The 18,941-nt window shown below is 45.4% G+C and overlaps 1 protein-coding gene across 4 annotated transcripts in view; it reads left to right on the top strand.

Annotated features, from left to right (window-relative positions):
* HIPK2 (homeodomain interacting protein kinase 2) overlaps positions 1 to 18,941 on the top strand; it is a 192,337-nt gene that overhangs the window by 91,212 nt on the left and 82,184 nt on the right. The window lies entirely within an intron of this gene.

Here is an 18,941-nt window from a genome sequence, read left to right as displayed (position 1 = left end):
AAAACATTTATTATCTGCCGCTTTACAGAAAGTTTGCTGACCTCTGCTCTAAAAGAACGTACAAGAATGAGTGCAGTTTCCTGAGGACCATATTGTAAAGTGACCGCCTGTATTTGGCTGTCTTGACTGGGGGACTGACCTGGCCAGAGTGTGGTTTAGGAAAGCTAATGTGGGAGTGATTCAGTGGGGTGGAGCTTTGGGGAAGGAAGTGGGTGCAGAAAAACCAGTTAGGAGGATACTCTGGTAGCCATCTCTTCAGGCATTGTTGAAGAAAGTGCATCATTTTGAGTCTTATCTGAAAGTTGGCTCCACACGCTTTGTTCCCCGGACTAGAAACCCTCGCCTTTCTCCTGGTTCGTGCCACTAGTTTGGGGTTCCACCCCAAAACTCCTTCCAGAAAACTCAAGTCAGCCCCAACTAACTGATCACGCTCTTACTTCTAGTGTTGTTTGTATGGAGATGTGTGTCCTATCTCACAACCTGTCCATACCCCGAGGCCAGGGACTTTGACCACACCCCTCTCAGTGGTTAGCTAATATTTTGAATATAACTACTTCTCTCAGTGGTTAGCTAATATTTTGAATATAACTAGACCTTTCTAAATGTTCGTTGATGATATACAGTCACTGAACAGGATGTGTTGTTGGAGGAAACATACCCTATCTCATTCCATAAATTAGTCAGAATACATCAGGCCAGTAATTGTAAGAGCAAGCATCTGTCTGTCTGATGCACCAACATCCATCAGATAAAAGCAGTTAAACCCACGTCAGTCATTTTGGTACAATAAAACTAAAATTAGACACAGCATAAGTACAGTCAAGACGAGAACATTTATCCCAGTGTTCGTTTTCAGATTGATAGAGACAGAATGATAAAGCATCTGGACTTCAGGTGCAGTTCAGTGAGATGGCTCTTACAGAGGAGAGCCTGGGGGATGGAAGGAAAGGGACGGCTGGGACCTCAAGTTCACGTCTAGCACCTCTTTCTCCTTGGGACCCTAAGCCCTCTCAAGGGTATGAAATGCAGAAGTTTTTGGAAATATAAATCAGGTTTTACTTTGTAATATTCATTAATGACCTAAATCAAGGGAGAATCTCCTACTTAACGAAGTAATTAATCCGCTCTGGGAATTGATGTTGAAAACAGGAGACTAATTGATTAATATGATACCTGTGTTCATTTTTCTTCCTTCTGTGGAAGGAGCCGGCGTTCAGCCCACACCAGGTTTGGTGCTTGGGACTAGGCTAGATCATTCTGCCTGGAGTCAGCTTTGCTCTTCTCCACACAGCCTGACCCCCATCGCTGTGCTTGGGTTCCTGCTCCCCCCCCCCCCCCACAAGGGAAGGCCGTGTCTCTAGCACTCTCTTTCTAAAACCTCGTGTATTCAGGCTATCTCCCCCCTTATGGATCTCTTCTTTCCTTAAGTCACCATTTTATCTAATCAATACCATACAGTTTAGCGTACATATGGGATAATGGGAAAGGATTAAAAGATTAAAAGCAAATATTCCCCCACATTTTACATGGTGTGAAATCTGACCTCCCTGAGCTGATGAACAGATTTCCTCGCAGCTCTGAGGGTGAGATGAGATCGTGGAAGGGAACACTCTTCATAAACCATGAAGTGCCACACAAATTCTGGCTGTTGGCATCATTATGATTGTTGGCTCTGTATATCTCAGTGTCTCCACTGCATTGATACTTAAGATCTCCAAACCAGAAATCAACAAGCTTGTAAACACCCTTTATGAATGGGCCTTACCCTGGGCCAGTTTGCTGGCAATAAAAAATTTTTTGAACTGGGTTCAAAGTTACCTACTGCCCTTGTAGGGAGAAGGAAAGAGAAGACCCACCTGAAACAAATAGAGAACTCAAGTGGCAAACCCCTGCGGTCCCCCTAGCCCCCGGAGCCCTCACACAGATGGCCTGACAGACCTCCGTCCCCGGGGGGCTCCCCAGCCCTCATCGTCCTACGTTTAGCCTTACAACAAGAAGCAGAAGATGTCAGGGCTGCTGCTTAGAGAGGGAGATCTGGCAGTGCGCTCAAGAGCACTGCTGGCTGACTGACTTTTCCTCTGTGACGGGAGAGAGACCTGACAGAGTATGAATGAGAACGAGGGTACATCACTGTCAAGGTCAGATGCCTGCACTACTGTCTTCATTTGTTGCTAGCCAACATGCTCCTTCCGTTTGTTTCCATTGACAGTCTTTCAGTTCATCCTCTGCCCACTCTTCCCCTCCCCTCAGGCCCTGGAGCAGGGGGACGGCTCTGTAGGTTTCTACTATAATTTAGCGGCCATCCTCCCCCCACCCCCTTTTTTTTTTTTCTTCTTCATACAAAATGTTCTAACCACTGCTTTTGTAATCACCACTGTTCTAACCACTGGGACTTTCTGTTCTAGGCAGATTTATTGCTATTAAAATATTTGTCTTAATTGTTGCAGGTGGTAAATTCTGCCTTATGGGCTTTGTTCCAACTTGCATTATTTTTTTGCAAGGAGGATACTGAGTAGGTTGTAAAAATACTAAATCACGCCGTGACTGAGAAAAGCGTGAATTCTTTATAAATGTAATAGCAGTTAGGGGGCATCTGGGTGGCTCAGTTGGTCTGAGCATCTGACTCTTGATTTTAGCTCAGGCCATGAACTCACGGTCTGTGAGATTGAGCCCTGCGTCAGGCTCTGCACGGACAGCAAGGACCCTGCTTGGGATTCTCTCTCTCTCCCTCTCTCTCTCTCTCTCTCTAAATAAATAAATAAATAAATAAATGTTTAAAGTATACACACATATAAATAAACATTCAAAATATAAGTACATATGTATATATATTTATAATAGGGGTTAAAGATGAGGTAGGCACCCAGAAGACAGCCCACAATGATTACATAACTGTGATTCTGTTTAATGATCTTAATTAATTCCCAAGATTAATAATAAAATGGTACTTTTAATTATTGTTTTTAAAGTCCTCATGTTCTGAAGTTGGGACTTGAACTGACCTTTTTACGGCAGTTAATGGTTAATTGATATGACATAATTAGAACTTTCTCAGTTAGTTCTTCTTCCAAACTTGACTATCAAAGATGTTTCATAATTTTTTGCCAACTTAAATAAAGGTAACATCTCCTTTCAAATCACTAAGTCAGAGGCTGATCAATTCTGTTAACATTCAAGGGTTGTGAGGTAGAATGTCAATTCCATGAGGGCGGGGATCTTTGGAGGGGATGAGTCTCTTTTATTCACTGTGTTATCTCTAGCTTCTAAAACAATACCCAGCATACACTGTGGTCACTGGATAAATATTGAATGAATGTAGACATCAAACTGAAAGAAATCAATAAAAATCTTTGTGTAAAAATGCAGAGCAGTATATTATGTTAAGAGTTTGAATGTGTAATTTTATATTTTTTTAGTGTTTTTATTTATTTTTGAAGGAGAGAGAGACAGAGTATGAGTGGGGGAGGAGCAGAGAGAGAGAGAGGGAGACACAGAATTTGAAGCAGGCTCCAGGCTCTAAGCTGTCAGCACAGAGCCCGATGCGGGGCTCGAACCCACAAACTGTGAGATCATGACCTGAGCTGAAGCCAGACGCTCAATCGACTGAACCACCCAGGCGGCCCTTGAATGTGTAATTTTAAACAAGAACCATAAATCTGCAACAAGTGGGAATAATGAAAAGTTCCTTGCCCATCTGAACTAGAGCATTCCATGCCTAGAGTCTGGCAATGCCCATTTCTAATAAATGCATTTGAACTCTCTTCATTAAAACTTCACTCCCAACTGAAAGGACTTTAAGAGAGTCTAATCCACTTTGGCACCCAGATCATATAAATAGTTCGTAATCGGCTTTAATTTTCTGATCTGCATTCAGCAGTGTTTATAGAGACTGGCGTCAAGATAGGTGCAGAGCAATCACAATATTGGAGAAAATGTCACGTTAGCAGTTCTTTTCAAAGAAGTCTATAAATACAAAGTTCACCAGTGTTGTTTTCTATAAACCTGTCTTTGGTCTAATTACTATTTCTTTCAATTATTCTACCTTTTTACTTTTATAATCTTCTATTATTGTTTGATGTGCCAGTTTCATTCGGCTGAATTCCAGATGTAATACCTTGTTTTTAAGTATTATAAATATATCTCAACGTTCTCTCTGTGGCAAATGACTCTTTTGGTTCATTGTTTCGAATTGTGGGTTTGAAAAGTGTTACTTTTCAAGTTGCAATCAAAACTAGAAGAGACTGAAACTTGACTACCAGAAGTCCACGGGACTATCGCGAAAGCAGAGGTGGGGCTCGACCCTGTCCTTTGCTGCAGGCGTCATCAACAATGACATGATGTTGCTCTTACCACCTGCAGAGCTGGGCAGGAGCTTCCAGAATCTTAATTTGGGTGCAGACCTGTGGAGACCCTTTGACCCTGTACCCCTCCACCAGCTGTGCCTCTGCTTGTAGAAGAAGAACCTTCTTGTATGATTTCTGAACCTTCTCTGGTCCGCCTCTCAAACCAGCAAATGAGTTGAAAATGTGTTTAGTTTTTATTGTATCAATTCCCACTTGCCAAATGCCTAAAAGCAATTTGACAGTAATTTAAACCAAGTTTTTTATTTTAGTAAATCTAGTGAAAATAAATTTAACCCACTAACTGTGCTGTTTTGCTGTGTCTTCGCACTTCCATAAATAGAAGGTTAAAATAATGGGCATTACATGAAGTAAATAAAGCTTAATTATCCCAGTTTAAAAGTCAGCCGGGGGCATGCCTGTGCCTGGCTGCAGTGTTGACCTCATTGCCATCTGACTGCCATCAATAGCTCTTTCTCCTTAATCCATTTCCTCTAAAAGCCGTACTAACACATTTACAATGTTTGTAGTCCTTTTTCCTCCACATAATTGATGTGGTTCAGCGTTATTGAAGTTTTTGTGAGATGTAATCTCTGCGGTTATTCTGGGCTTTGGTACCCTCTTTGCATGTGTGGCTGTGAGAGTATGGTGGCTAATGAAACCTTCAGGGAGACCGAGGAATTTCCCATCGTGTGTGTGGCTTCATGATCATCTCTCCGTCTGCCAGATTTCGTCCACATAAGAACCATATTCGACAGATGGTTTTTGGAGGACCTGTTACAGTCTTGTTTTCTCTGTCACAAACGAGTCTTGAAAGGCTGATTTTAAGGAGACAATTTTAAGAGCTTTCTCTCTCAGTCTACAAAAGAAAAAAACGGGCTTATTAATGTTCTCTCTATCTCAAATTATGGGAGTATAACTATCTCCCTTCTTGGGTTTCACCTCCCCTGCCACATCCCTAGCTCCTCCAAGTGAGAGGCCGCTGCTCCTGTTTATGGCTCATCCTTTTAAAGGACTTAAAGTCAGGTTGAGTGCACAGTGACCCGCTGGCCTGGGGGACAGGTTGTGGCCCCCTGGGTGGGAGGAGGGCTCAGATTCTTCTGAAAAGGTCACTCCCTACCCAGGATGAGAAGCCCTCAATTTTTTTTTTTTTTTAATTTTTTTTTCAACGTTTATTTATTTTTGGGGGGACAGAGAGAGACAGAGCATGAACGGGGGAGGGGCAGAGAGAGAGGGAGACACAGAATCGGAAACAGGCTCCAGGCTCTGAGCCATCAGCCCAGAGCCCGACGCGGGGCTCGAACTCACGGACCGCGAAATCGTGACCTGGCTGAAGTCGGACACTTAACCGACTGCGCCACCCAGGCGCCCCGAGAAGCCCTCAATTTTTGAATGTAGTTGTTAGCTAAAGGGATTAACCCAAAGGAAAGGATTTTAAGGCCTTGTCCTTGGTTTTGTTGTTTTTGATAAGAAAATTGAATTGGGCTTTCTGTAAATTCACTACCTTATATAAGAAGGCACAGGTTAAATTGATCCTACCACTTGAGTCCTTCTATGGTTATTTGATTATTTTCAAAATATCTTGACATTTGAAAGGCATATAGACAAAAGCCAATCAATGTAAATAGTTACATTTAGAAGAAAAAAGGACAGACATCAGCCCTTTTTTATTTCACCATTTTTAACCACTTGGATTCAGAGCTGGATTTTGTCTCAATTAGACAGAAAAGCCACTGTCTCATCTCAGGTGCAATTTGAACGTTAACCAGACAGTCCCCAAAAATCTGAATAACATTTGTAACTTTTAATCACAAACTTAATGGCATTACTCTCTAACAAAACTGATTTCAATTGTTAATTTCTTCTAAGCAGTCTAGAAGAAATAAATGTGATAAAGCAGACACCCAGTTACAAAAGTAAGTCCTGCCCATTTCCCACAATGTTTAACATTAATCGAGCTTATTTGGTTAATATTGAGGTTATCAGACTGCGTTGCTTAAGATATTATGGATTAAGGGATGTGTATCATATGCAAATACATGCTGTCTTCCCCCTTACCAAGAAGATAACCCAAAGTTAAATAGATTGTATTCACTACTTACTACGTATGAAACCAGATTGTTCTCATGTGTAAAGAAAATTATGTTTTGTATATTATACAAATGTATGAAATTTTTTTTTTAAAGAGCTCATTCTTTGTTGTTGTTTCCTTATTTAAAAGCCAACAATGGGGCGCCTGGGTGGCGCAGTCGGTTAAGCATCCGACTTCAGCCAGGTCACGATCTCGTGGTCTGCGAGTTCGAGCCCCGCGTCAGGCTCTGGACTGATGGCTCAGAGCCTGGAGCCTGTTTCCGATTCTGTGTCTCCCTCTCTCTCTGCCCCTCCCCCGTTCATGCTCTGTCTCTCTCTGTCCCAAAAATAAATAAACGTTGAAAAAAAAAAAAATTAAAAGCCAACAAGTCAGTGCCATTTTTGAAATGGCAGTCACGATTTTAGGATCCTACAGCAGTGACTCAGCACAAGAGGCAGATCAAAAATGATAAAATTGAAATGAAAACTGTATATTTGTGTAGTCCCTCTAAAGGTCAATTTAGCAAATCATACCAGCAGCCATAAATATTTCTATATCCTTTCACCTGATAACCTCATTCCTTAAAATTATAAGTCATTAATTTTTTGGAAGCTGTATGAGTTATTTATCATCACCCAACCATTGTTTTTAAAAATTGTATATTAGAGACCACCAAAATCAGCAAGCGAGCGTTGAAGAATCAAAGTTTGAAAATGGGATATTTAATAGTCGGTGGGCTCTTGGATTACACGCGTAAAGACCAGAAATATACAAGAGTCATTGTAAACTATCAAGCGACCAAAGAGCACAGAATTGTATGTGCACAAGTGTATGGAAGAAATTTAAATGAAAAACCATGGAATTAGAGTAGGGATGCAGTTTTTTTTTTAATTTCGTTTTTTTTAATATTGTTACAAAGTTGCTCGCTACATTTCCTGACACGTTTCCGCCATAGAGCACTTGCTACAAGGAGGAACCTAAGAGATCAGTCAACACCTGCACGTCATGTCGGCAAAAATAAGGCACCTCACGGCATGTCGGTGCCATTTAACAAGTGACTCCGTCCTTTCCTTGACTGTGTGTCCTAACAGTTGTTGCCGACTCCCAGAGAGTCACTCCCGCCCTGGGAGAATACGTGCCGTAGGCTCCTGTCTGCCCAGTTAAAAACCTCAAGGAAGAAGGCGGTGTTTTGCCAGGGCATAAACTGCCGTTTGGCCCCCTCACCTCTGACCTTCAAGAAGTGCCAGAGGGTCCCTCATGGTTACACGGCCTCGGGTTCTCTGTGTTGCCATGGGGACAGCCCCCTCTTGCTAAGGACACTGCGTGGCCAGCCCCCTCCATCTCCAGTCTCAGGACGCCTGAACCCCTCAGTCGCTGGGTTGCGGGTTAAAGAATAGCTTGGTATTCCCACCCTGTTGTAAAACTCTGATTTAACGAGTACTCCTCTTGACTTTCTAAATTAAAGAAGGGAGGGCCCAAACAGGTAACATACTTGCTCTTCATGTACACCAAGGAATTATTTTGGAAAATTGCCATCTCCAGAAACATGCTTACCATGTCCTGTCTATCTCTTTCTTGATGTGTTTTTTTTGATGGGTTGTCATTGCCCGCCCTTATAGAGATGGGCTTCTATCAGTCACTGTCCACCAGTGTGGCCTGTTGAGGAATTGCCATATTGAAGGCACCATCTGGGCATCTCAGTGTTTGAAAAAGAAATAGATCTGCCTTCTGATTTTAAAGAGCTTATAGTCTAGGGGCTCCTGGGTGGCTCGATCAGTTAAGTATCCAACCTCGGCTCAGGTCATGATCATGGTTCGTGGGTTCGAGCTCTGTGTTGGGCTCGGTGCTGACAGCTCAGAGCCCAGAGCCTGCTTCGGATTCTGTGTCTCCCTCCCTGCCCCTCCCCTGCTCATGCTCTGTCTCTCTCTCTCTTTCTCTCTCTCTCAAAAATAAATAAACGTTAAAAAAAATTTTTTTAAGAGAGCTTATAGTCTAGTTGAAAACAGAACAACTAAAGAACGTTCTCAGAGCTCAAGAAGAACAGGTCACATCACGAGCATTTGCTGCACCGAAAGCTGGGTGATCTTGAACAAATGAGCAGCAGAGTCAGATTAGCCAAGCAGATGGCTCTGGGTGTCCCCGGCGGGGTTGGTACGCATGTCAGAGAAAGTTAAGTACCAGGTGCTAATTTAAAGCAGATGAGTTTGGTAATGTGACAAGAATAAAGAGCAGTTGTAGATTTTTGGTAAGTGGGTAATGGAATAAAATTTGAATAAAAAGCAGTGGGCTGATCGACTAATGTGGCCGGGAGGCTGAAAACAGGAGCCCGGTCAGGAGAACCCGGTCAGGGCCTGCCTAGCTGGGACATGGGAAGACAGAGCAAAGTCCTATCTTGTACAGAAAAGGAATCTGCTCGATTTCATAAAGTATTGGCTGTGGGATCAGAAGGAGGAAGGGTAACTAAGGGATAGAGCCGAAAGGAATTTGAAGCCTCTGGAAACTTGTTATGTTGGTGTGGATGACAAGCTGGGGACAGGGTACCTCTAATGAGATCAGAGGAGAGACTTTGAGCTGCCTATTTAAGTTGTAAACATCCAGTATCAGTAGGACGTTCATGTAGACGCTGAAGGTATAGAATTTGGGAGCAATTAGGGCCAGAGATTAGATTTGTCAGTCTGTGTTTTGGATGAATTCATATGCAGAAGGAAAAAGTAGTTGAAAGTCAAGGGGGGGATTAAGTTAATGGTGGAGAGGGGGAGGGACGGCCGAGAAATGTAGGGCCACAGTGTGGTTCTGGGCTCACCTCGCTCCAGAGCCCAGCGTCCTCCCAAAGGGATGTTGCAACACAGCAGTAAGGATGGAACCCACACTGTAGGAACCGAGAGAGCTTGGGGGGAAAGGCGTTTGAGAGAGCAGTCGAGAGAGGAAGACAGGCAAAGCAGATGATGGGAAAAGATGGAAGGGGAATTTTGTCAGTTCCGGGGAAGTCTAAGTGGTTGTGCATGAAGGAAGGACAGCCCTGAAGCCAGTGACCAGAAGTGAGGAGAGCGGGTCCTCAGGGAACAAGCCTGCCTGCCCGTGATGTCTGCTTGAGGGAGGACCATGAAAAGCCCTGAGCACTTTGAAACAAAGGACATTGGGCCTGCCAGGACCGAAGGTAGAATTTAGGACGTCTCTGAGCCAGTTGCTTCTAATCAATAACTTTGTCTCTAGGCTTCAAAGGCGGGACATGTGGAAAGTACTAATCTCTCAGAGTTAAAATTTTACCTCCGAGTCTACGTGACTTTAACTTCTACATGGTATTTGTACAGGGTATTGTATCCAGTGTCTCATGAGCCCAGTTTTACTAGAAGCTATTATTTAAAGTTTGTTTATTTGGTCCCTGGTGCATATAAATAGTGTTAGGATCAACCCTGCCCTTCAAACCCCCTCTTCGCTCAGCAGTCACTTTGTGGTTTATATCCTCCAGCTAAGTCGTACTGGTAATGCTACCAGAGGCCTACAGCTGTGTGGCTCTTCTCAGTTTCAAAGAGCTTTGATGAGAGTCTCCACATCTGAACCTTGGGCAGTTAAGGAACCTGTGATGTTGTCCAGCTCCCGAGTGGCAGAACTGTCATTCAGACCCGGGCCCTGTGGCTCTCCAGCTGCACCTTGCTGCTGCCTCTGTGAGTGTAAAAAAAAAAAAAAAAAGAGAGAGAGAGAGCTCACCTGGTGACCCTCCCCGGTCCAGTATCGAGGTTGCAAAGGCCATTTTCCTGTGCCTATGTGACTAGAAGCATTTAAATGAATACTGTATAAAATCAAAGTCACTAGGGATCAGAGTCGAGGGGAGATGCTTCATGGAAGAAGGGGCTTGCAGTGCACCTTGAAGATAGGGTAGGAATTAGCGAGGCGAAAACAGGGAAAGAGTTTATGGGCTACAGCAAGTGTCAGCAAGGATCAGGGTCACCAGTAGTGGTCAGAAAGGAGGCTTCCAGAGACAGAGCCCAAGGGGTGTGGTCCGGCCAGATGACAGAGGGCCCTGACAGTCAGGGAGCAGACTTAGGACTGGGTATGGGAGAGAGAGCTAGAAGAAGACCTACATACAGGAACCCAGGCCAGCACCTGAGTGGTAAGCTTGTCATTGATTCCCAAGAGGATTCTACTAGGGGTTATTTGGCAAGTGGTTTCTAAGAAACTATGGAATGATCACAAGATGCCCATGTGACTTCCCTGAGAAAAAAAGCATGCAAAATGAAAACCATTTATTTTCTCCACCGCATTCTTGGAGGGATAGATCTGCAGTGGGAGGGGCAGACAACAGGCAAATCCTTACCTTTATGTAGTGCTTTTCTGCTAAAAGTACATTCTGAATCTCAGCTCAGCATTTGATAAGCGTTCGAAATTCTGTGAGCAAGATAGACAAATATAGGCTGGACAGGGGTAGAGTTGAGTGGATTTTAGATGGCCGGAGGACCTCACCCAAAGAGCATAGGTTACATACGGATTTGTTCCATTCAGAGGAAAGTCTCTTAAAGCATGTCACAGGACTCTGTGTGAGTTAACTGGAAGAAGACACAAAAGGCTTATTTATCAAGTGTGTGGGTAACACAGACTTTGGAAGAACATCTAAGTTCCTGAATGATAAAATTGAAAAAGATCTAGGGGCACCCGGGTGGCTCAGTCGGTTAAGTGTCTGACTTTGGCTCAGGTCATGCTCTGACAGTTCGTGGGTTCGAGCCCCACGTCAGGCTCTGTGCTGACAACCCAGAGCCTGGAGCCTGCTTCAAATTCTGTGTCTCCCTCTCTCTGCCCCTCCCGTGCTCTCACTCTGTTTCTGTCTCTCGAAAATAAATAAACATTAAAAAATTTTTGAAAAAGATCTCAATAAGACAGAAGCATGAGCCAAATTAATCCTATAACATTATTAAAAACCATTTAGTCTTAGCATGTGAAAAAAATCAATTAATGGGAGAAACCTGAATTAATGGTAAAACATATTAAAAGACTTTGGGATGGGAAAGGCTCTGGGGTAGAGTTATGTAAGGATAAACAGTCCGCCCGTATCAAATGGCCGTCACAAGGCTTAATGCAGTCTTAGGACAGAGTGAGAAAAATGGTATTTACAACAAGGGAGGTAATGGTCTCATTTTATCCTATTTTGATCACATTCATTTTATTATGGGAGTGAGCGGTTTTACTTTTGATGTGAAGGGTGGTGGTTAAAGAATCTGGGGCTGTTTAGCTTGGAGGAGAAACACCTCAAGGTTCATAAAAACTATCTTCAAATCCATAGAAAGTTGCCACGTTGGAGACCCCACCAACAGGTAGATTTATCCTGCACGCATCCATGGACGTGCAGGGAATTCTAGGGTAGGCAGATTCTGACTCCGTGCGCAGCTCATCGTTAAACAGAGGTTTGATGAACAGTTGTCGGGGATTCTGGAGAAGAGACTTTTTTTTTTTTTTTTTTCCAACGTTTATTTATTTTTGGGACAGAGACACAGCATGAACGGGGGAAGGGCAGAGAGAGAGGGAGACACAGAATCGGAAACAGGCTCCAGGCTCCGAGCCATCAGCCCAGAGCCCGACGCGGGGCTCGAACTCACGGACCGCGAGATCGTGACCTGGCTGAAGTCGGACGCTTAACCGACTGCGCCACCCAGGCGCCCCTGAGAAGAGACTTTTAATGTCGGGTCTAAGGTTGTGCTTGTACGGTTTCTCGTGTATGTTATCCCGCCAAGTGCTGGAGCTGGCTTGTGCCGGCTTGCAGGAGCTGATTGTTAAATAATCAGGAATTTTGCAAGCTGGTAGTGAAACTGTTGTTAGCTTGAAATCATCCACGGGGACGGTATTTATACCACAGAAGTCCACAAATGTTATGGATCAGCCCCGCCCCACCGCACCCCCTCCCAGCGTCAGTAGAGCAGCATGCCACAGATATTGTCCAGAATAAAGAGTGTCTGTTAGAAGCCGGGATCCTCTGGAATGTGAAAGAGCAGACTGGGGAAGGGAACGCTCACGTTTGTGTCCTTTGGACTTTCCAGATTCTGTTTCTCTTCGTTGTACGCAGCTCCCCTCGTGGGTTTGCAAACCACTTCCTATCTCCTGCTGAGATCTGGGGCCTGTGAGTTTCTCTGTCACCAGATCTGCCAGGGAAACTCGAATGTCTTCTGTCTCTTGGAATAATTCTTTCCTTGTTATGTATCCGGACTGGGCTAGCCCTACACAAGAGGTGGCTCCCACCCCGTTGTCAGCCACTAGCCAAAAGGACGGTGAGTCACAAATGAATTCAGCCATTGAAATGGGATTTAGAAACACCTGCGCTGTTGAGTACAGGTGCAAGGTCCAGCTCATGGATATGACAAAGCCTGCGAGCCACATGGCAATAACTGGCCAGATAATAGGGCTGTGTTAGTTGACCTCAGATCAGCCTCTGTCCCCACCCACGCCTTATGGCCGAGTAAATAGTGATTTTAATTCTCTTGTTTTATCTCTCATTTCTTTTTAAAGAGAGGATTTGAATAAAGTCTGAATCGTGATGTGTAAGGGAAAAGCAAATGTCCTGTGGTAGATCTGATAGGCAAATTCAGCTGTGGTCATGCAAATTCTATTTGTGCTTGTGCTAAGGCTCTAAGTAAAAAAAAAAAAAAAAAAAAAAATTATCTTACTGGTCTGATATGTCTACTATGTACCATTTGAAACCCCAGAGGCTGTTCTGTTTCCCCCATGATGCCTTCTCTCCACTCCCTCCCTTTTTTGGTTTCCCAGGAGACAGACAATAGCACCCAGAAATGGTTAAGCTGTGACCAGAAATGAGCTTCTATAACTGTGAGAGGCCTTTCCAAATAACCGGTCCAAAGGTGATTTCAGAACTCGGGAGCAGGCAACTCTGAATCTCAACGTTCAGATTATAAACAAGAGAGTAGGAATATAGGTGTCATTGTTAACGTGCAGTGAGGTACTGTGAACCTGGGCCTATATCTAGCCCGGAAATGACCAAACCAAGCAAAGATGAGCTATGTCCCTGTATGGTGATGGGGTGTGAAGAGGGGTCAAGGAGAGCTGAACGGGGGAATGAAGACAGGGAGAAAGGCCAGAAAAGAGACAGAATGCAGCTGTAGCCAAGCAGGAGTTCACAGTCCACAGAGACATACCCTTTGGAGGACGGTCTGTGACAGAGGACAAGAACAGGGAATAAAGACACAAACAGGATTCTTAGGGCAGAAGCTATAGGAATGAGGATCTTTTTTTTTTTTTTTTTTTTTTTTTTAACATTTACTCGTTTTTGAGAGACAGTGTGAGTGGGGTGGGGCAGAGAGAGAGGGAGACACAGAATCCGAAACAGGCTCCAGGCTCCAAGCTGTCAGCACAGAGCCCAATGCGGGGCTCGAACCCATGAACTGTGAGATCGTGACCCGAGCTGAAGTCAGACGCTCAACCCACTGAGCCACCCAGGCACCCCTGACATGATGATCATTTTAACCGGAGGCCTGACCTGGGCAGCTAGGGGCCCAGGGAAGAATCCCACTCTAGAGGTAAAAAAAGCTGCAGCCACAGCCCAGGACTGGAATTGGGTTTACTGACCAGAGTTCGGCCCCCTGGGCTCACAGCCTGGAGAATCTAGCAAAAGGATGGACTTGAGGAAGATTACTTAAGACTTGAAAGAGTACAGAAAGAATGGACTGAATGCCTTTGAATTCAGCTGCATGAGACACGTACCTGAGCATGCTTCTAGAGCAGACAGTTTGGTTTGAATGGCCTAATTGTGATGTGCAGCAGGGAAAAGGTTAGGAAAAGAGATACTCTCCGGAAAGAAGTAGGGCAGTGAGGGAATTGTGGACACCAGGGGCATAGAAAAGCAACTGAGCTCAGTCAGGTAGTGCTCTTCAGTGAATAGTGTCCCTCCTGGCTCCTTTGCCCTTGGTGGCCCCAAAGAAACAGGGACCCTCTTGTTTTTGGTCAGCCGCATGCTATTGGCCTGGGTGAGAAATATGTCCACCAGTCAGCATCTAGCCTTCACCACTCAGGCTGTCGGAGGGGAATTAAGTCCTCCTGCTCTAAGGTATCCATCGTGGGTAATGAATCCGCTCTCCCCCCAGATTCCTGATGCTACATAAGAAGGTGTAGTCACTCAGATGGTTTTCTGTGATCTGTGGTTCAGATGGAGAACCCTCCTTGAGAAAGACTGGCCTTCATGACCTGAGACTGGCCTTCCCATGTGAGATCAGCAAACATTGTAGCAACCTGCCGGGGATCTGCCTGAAGATTGTAGGTAGCAGCTGTGATGGAGGACACTGGGAGCTAGGCACGGACAGAACCCGATCCCATCCCACCTTTGAAACATCTGCCGGCTTTGCTCTGCCATCAGAACTCTGTCTCCTATCTCTACCCAGGATGAAATCCGTTTATTAGGAAACCAAATCTGCGCTTCCGAAGGCTCTCCCGTGTCAAACCTTCCAGTAAGAGTTGGCATTAACTTTGCTCCTGTGAAGAAAATTTGGTTTTGCTTTCCCATTTCTCATGGCTATTATTCTATGAAAATAATTTAATGGGATTGAAAACTCTTGGCTCCGTGTCGCTCAATAGCCTGGTCGTTTCTATAGCATACACTGAATGATTGAGTGAGTGAATTAAGCTTATCATTAAATCTTATGTATTGACACTCAGTTGGTCTTTACCCCAGTATATAAGGTGACTCGGTAGGAGTTATTCTCACCATTTCAAGTAGAGTAAACCTAGGTGTATAAATAACGGTTAAGTGACACAACTGGAAACACATGGTCAGGTAGGTGGCAAAGTTGGGCATGGAACCCAGGTCTCCTGATTCCTGACCCAGAGTTCTTTTTTTGTTTGTTTGTTTGTTTTGTTTGTTTTTTTTTCAATATATGAAATTTATTGTCAAATTAGTTTCCATATAACACCCAGTGCTCATCCCAAAAGGTGCCCTCCTCAATACCCATCACCCACCCTCCCCTCCCTCCCACCCCCCATCGACCCTCAGTTTGTTCTCAGTTTTTAAGAGTCTCTTATGCTTTGGCTCTCTCCCACTCTAACCTCTTCTTTTTTTTTTTTTCCTTCCCCTCCCCCATGGGTTTCTGTTAAGTTTCTCAGGATCCACATAAAAGTGAAAACATATGGTATCTGTCTTTCTCTGTATGGCTTATTTCACTTAGCATCACACTCTCCAGTTCCATCCACGTTGCTACAAAGGGCCATATTTCGTTCTTTCTCATTGCCCTGTAGTACTCCATTGTGTATATAAACCACAATTTCTTTATCCATTCATCAGTTGATGGACATTTAGGCTCTTTCCATAATTTGGCTATTGTTGAGAGTGCTGCTATCAACATTGGGGTACAAGTGCCCCTATGCATCAGTACTCCTGTATCCCTTGGGTAAATTCCTAGCAGTGCTATTGCTGGGTCATAGGGTAGGTCTATTTTTAATTTTCTGAGGAACCTCCACACTGCTTTCCAGAGCGGCTGCACCAATTTGCATTCCCACCAACAGTGCAAGAGGGTTCCCGTTTCTCCACATCCTCTCCAGCATCTATAGTCTCCTGATTTGTTCATTTTGGCCACTCGGACTGGCGTGAGGTGATATCTGAGTGTGGTTTTGATTCGTATTTCCCTGATGAGGAGCGACGTTGAGCATCTTTTCATGTGCCTGTTGGCCATCCGGATGTCTTCTTTAGAGAAGTGTCTATTCATGTTTTCTGCCCATTTCTTCACTGGGTTATTTGTTTTTCGGGTGTGGAGTTTGGTGAGCTCTTTATAGATTTTGGATACTAGCCCTTTGTCCGATACGTCATTTGCAAATATCTTTTCCCATTCCGTTGGTTGCCTTTTAGTTTTGTTGGTTGTTTCCTTTGCTGTGCAGAAGCTTTTTATCTTCCTAAGGTCCCAGTAATTCATTTTTGCTTTTAATTCCCTTGCCTTTGAGGATGTGTCGAGTAAGAGATTGCTACGGCTGAGGTCAGAGACTGACCCAGAATTCTTTAAGGGCATCTAGAAAAATGGTGGCCAGTCACATGGTATGAGACAAAATAAGTCAGCCAGTTGTGTTTTGGTGAGTACCTAGTGTATAACGACACTGTGTGCAGTGACGTGGGTGTCGAGAAAGAGACGATGCCATAGTTTTGCATCAGGAAGCTTACAGCTCAATTGGAGAGACCAAACTATGCCCACAAACAACGGCCTCTCATGGAAGGTGGATGAAGAGAAAGAAGAGAGTTCTGGAGTGCATGTAGAAAGTTCCTAGGGGAAGAATTGAAAGTGAATCTTGAGCAGAGACAGACCTGCATAACCAGACAGAGGCCGACAGGAGTGAGAGGCTAGCAAGCAGGGGCTTGCTAGAGCATCTGGCTGAAGGGAGAAGGTGCAGATGCTGTCTGTCTGTAGAGAGGAAGGCACTTGAAGGGGAGATGTAACAACTCCGCATAGGGAAGGCCTGAGGATCTGGACCAGTAAAGTGAAAAATGGAACAGACAAGGTCTGAAGGGACATCTGGGTCATCTTGAGCCGCCATTCTGACAGCACAGTCATGACCTGCAACGCCAAGGCAATTGCCCCACAGAAGACTCCGGGCTGGTGTGAAGTGTAGCAGACAAGGTAGGGCTCTCGGTTGGGGCGGAAGCCCCGGTGAGCCTGGAACAAGAGGTGACAGTAGACCTGAACTCTGAGGATGTTTCGGGTCTGAAGAGGAGAGCGAACACACAGAAGAATGAGGTGAGAAGTCGGGCTCCCGGCCTGACAGTTCCTGACGGAAGAGGAAGTTAGGAATTGTACCCAGAAACCAGCTGGGAGACCACTCCAGTGACCCGGGTGAGGCCACGGGATTCTGGCACTGAGAGTGAAGAGGGGGGAAGGGGCCTTGAGGTACATACCCCAAAGGCAGCAAAAACTGGAGGGCCTCCCTTGGACACAAAGGAAGAGTGGTTTTGCCACCATAAATGAAGCGGTTGGGAAAGGAACCCCGTGTTGGAGGAGAAAAGGTGATGGCTCCACCCAAGGCATCCGAAGAGAGACTTCTTCAGTCTTTGAGGTTTTAAGGCCGGGTGGACCGAGAACCCAAGGAGAGGGCGGAGCAAGGCATGCGACTGGCTGGCCGTTGGCGCCTGGCAGTGAATGTGGCGGGAGACCACCAGGGTCTGTGATGAAAGGGAGAGGAAGCAAAGGAGGGCAGCTGAGGAGGAGGCCAGGGGAGCCGCACAGAAGAGGGCGGGTGGGTGCGAGAGCAGTTCCTCTCCTTGCCTGGACTCCCGACTCTTCTACAGGGACCTGTCAGGAGAGAGTGCTCTTGCTTTAAAATCATAACCCAATTAATAGTCATGTTTCCAAACTAGAAGTCTAAGCATGCACTTAGATTGGATTTGTGAGTTGCTTTGGAAGAGAAGGAAGGTTGTGTAGACCACCTGTGAGCAGTCTGTCAGTGGGAACAAAAGGAGAGAACCTTGAGGAAGGGACTGTGGACTGTTTAAAAAGGAAGGAGAGAAGAGGAAAGGAGAAAAGGAAAAGGCAGCGAGCGGGACCCCTCACCGTGTGGGGTCAGACCCCCACCCTCTGTCTCCTGCGCCCACCCAAGGCCTTCAGGCAGCCGCCTCCCCGTCCAGCAGAAAGTTCTCACGCAGAGTCTCCCCGTGACGTCCCTACAAACTTCCTTTGCATCGCCCTTATGGCTCCATTGTTCCAAAGGAAAGGCTGAGATTTGCTTATTTATCATAAGTTGCTTCACTTGTTGTTGATTTGTTTGCCTTCCCAGTACTTCCCGCCACGGTTTCCCTGGTTTGCCTCTGTCGTAACTGTGGTCCCTTAACTACATGTGGTTAACGCCATTAACGCTGCACCTTGTGGCCACTGGGAATTCAGTCACTTGCTCCCGGGCACCTCGGCCCCAGGCTTAGGACCCTCATTCCTAGAGGCACGTTTCTATCCAAGTGAGTGCCTCCCTGGTCCTAACAGCCCTCGTGCAGAGGGATTCTCTTCCGATGCTCTTTGTTGCCTGTGGATACGTGATTGCATGTGATCAGGAGGAGAGCGTAGCTCGCACCCTAGAATCATGGTGTTGGCAAGGACTTCAGAATCACCCTATTCAACCGCCCACTCACAGGAATTCCCTTCAACAGCTTTTGTTTAACTTATTAATAGCCTTTTTTCTGGATTTAAGCTGTTCCCCAAAATAAATATTGGGTGGGTGATCCCAGCAGTGGTTTGAGAGTTGATATTACCAGGAATAGCGAGAGGAGCAGGCTTTTTTTGAAAACCAGAATTTTGCTGGCCTTGGAAGGATCCGCGTCGTACTGGTCCTTCCCGCACAGGCTTCCGCTCTCTTGCCGATCACGGCCCCCCTCCGTGGAGACGGCACTGGGTGCCCCCACGGCGGAGGCCCAGTGGACCCAGGCGACGGGCTCAGTGAGGCCTCAGCCCATGGCACAGGTGCAGCAAGGACTCCTCCCCTCCCCAAATGCAGTAGGCAGTTCCAAAGATGGGTTTTTGACGTTGAACTTGGAGCGCCCTGTTTGTGCAGCAGCACATGTGTCCCGCGCCGTT

Source organism: Leopardus geoffroyi, chromosome A2 (genome assembly GCF_018350155.1).
Source record: "Leopardus geoffroyi isolate Oge1 chromosome A2, O.geoffroyi_Oge1_pat1.0, whole genome shotgun sequence".
Lineage (NCBI taxonomy): Eukaryota > Metazoa > Chordata > Mammalia > Carnivora > Felidae > Leopardus > Leopardus geoffroyi.
This window is presented reverse-complemented; position numbering and strand designations above follow the sequence as displayed.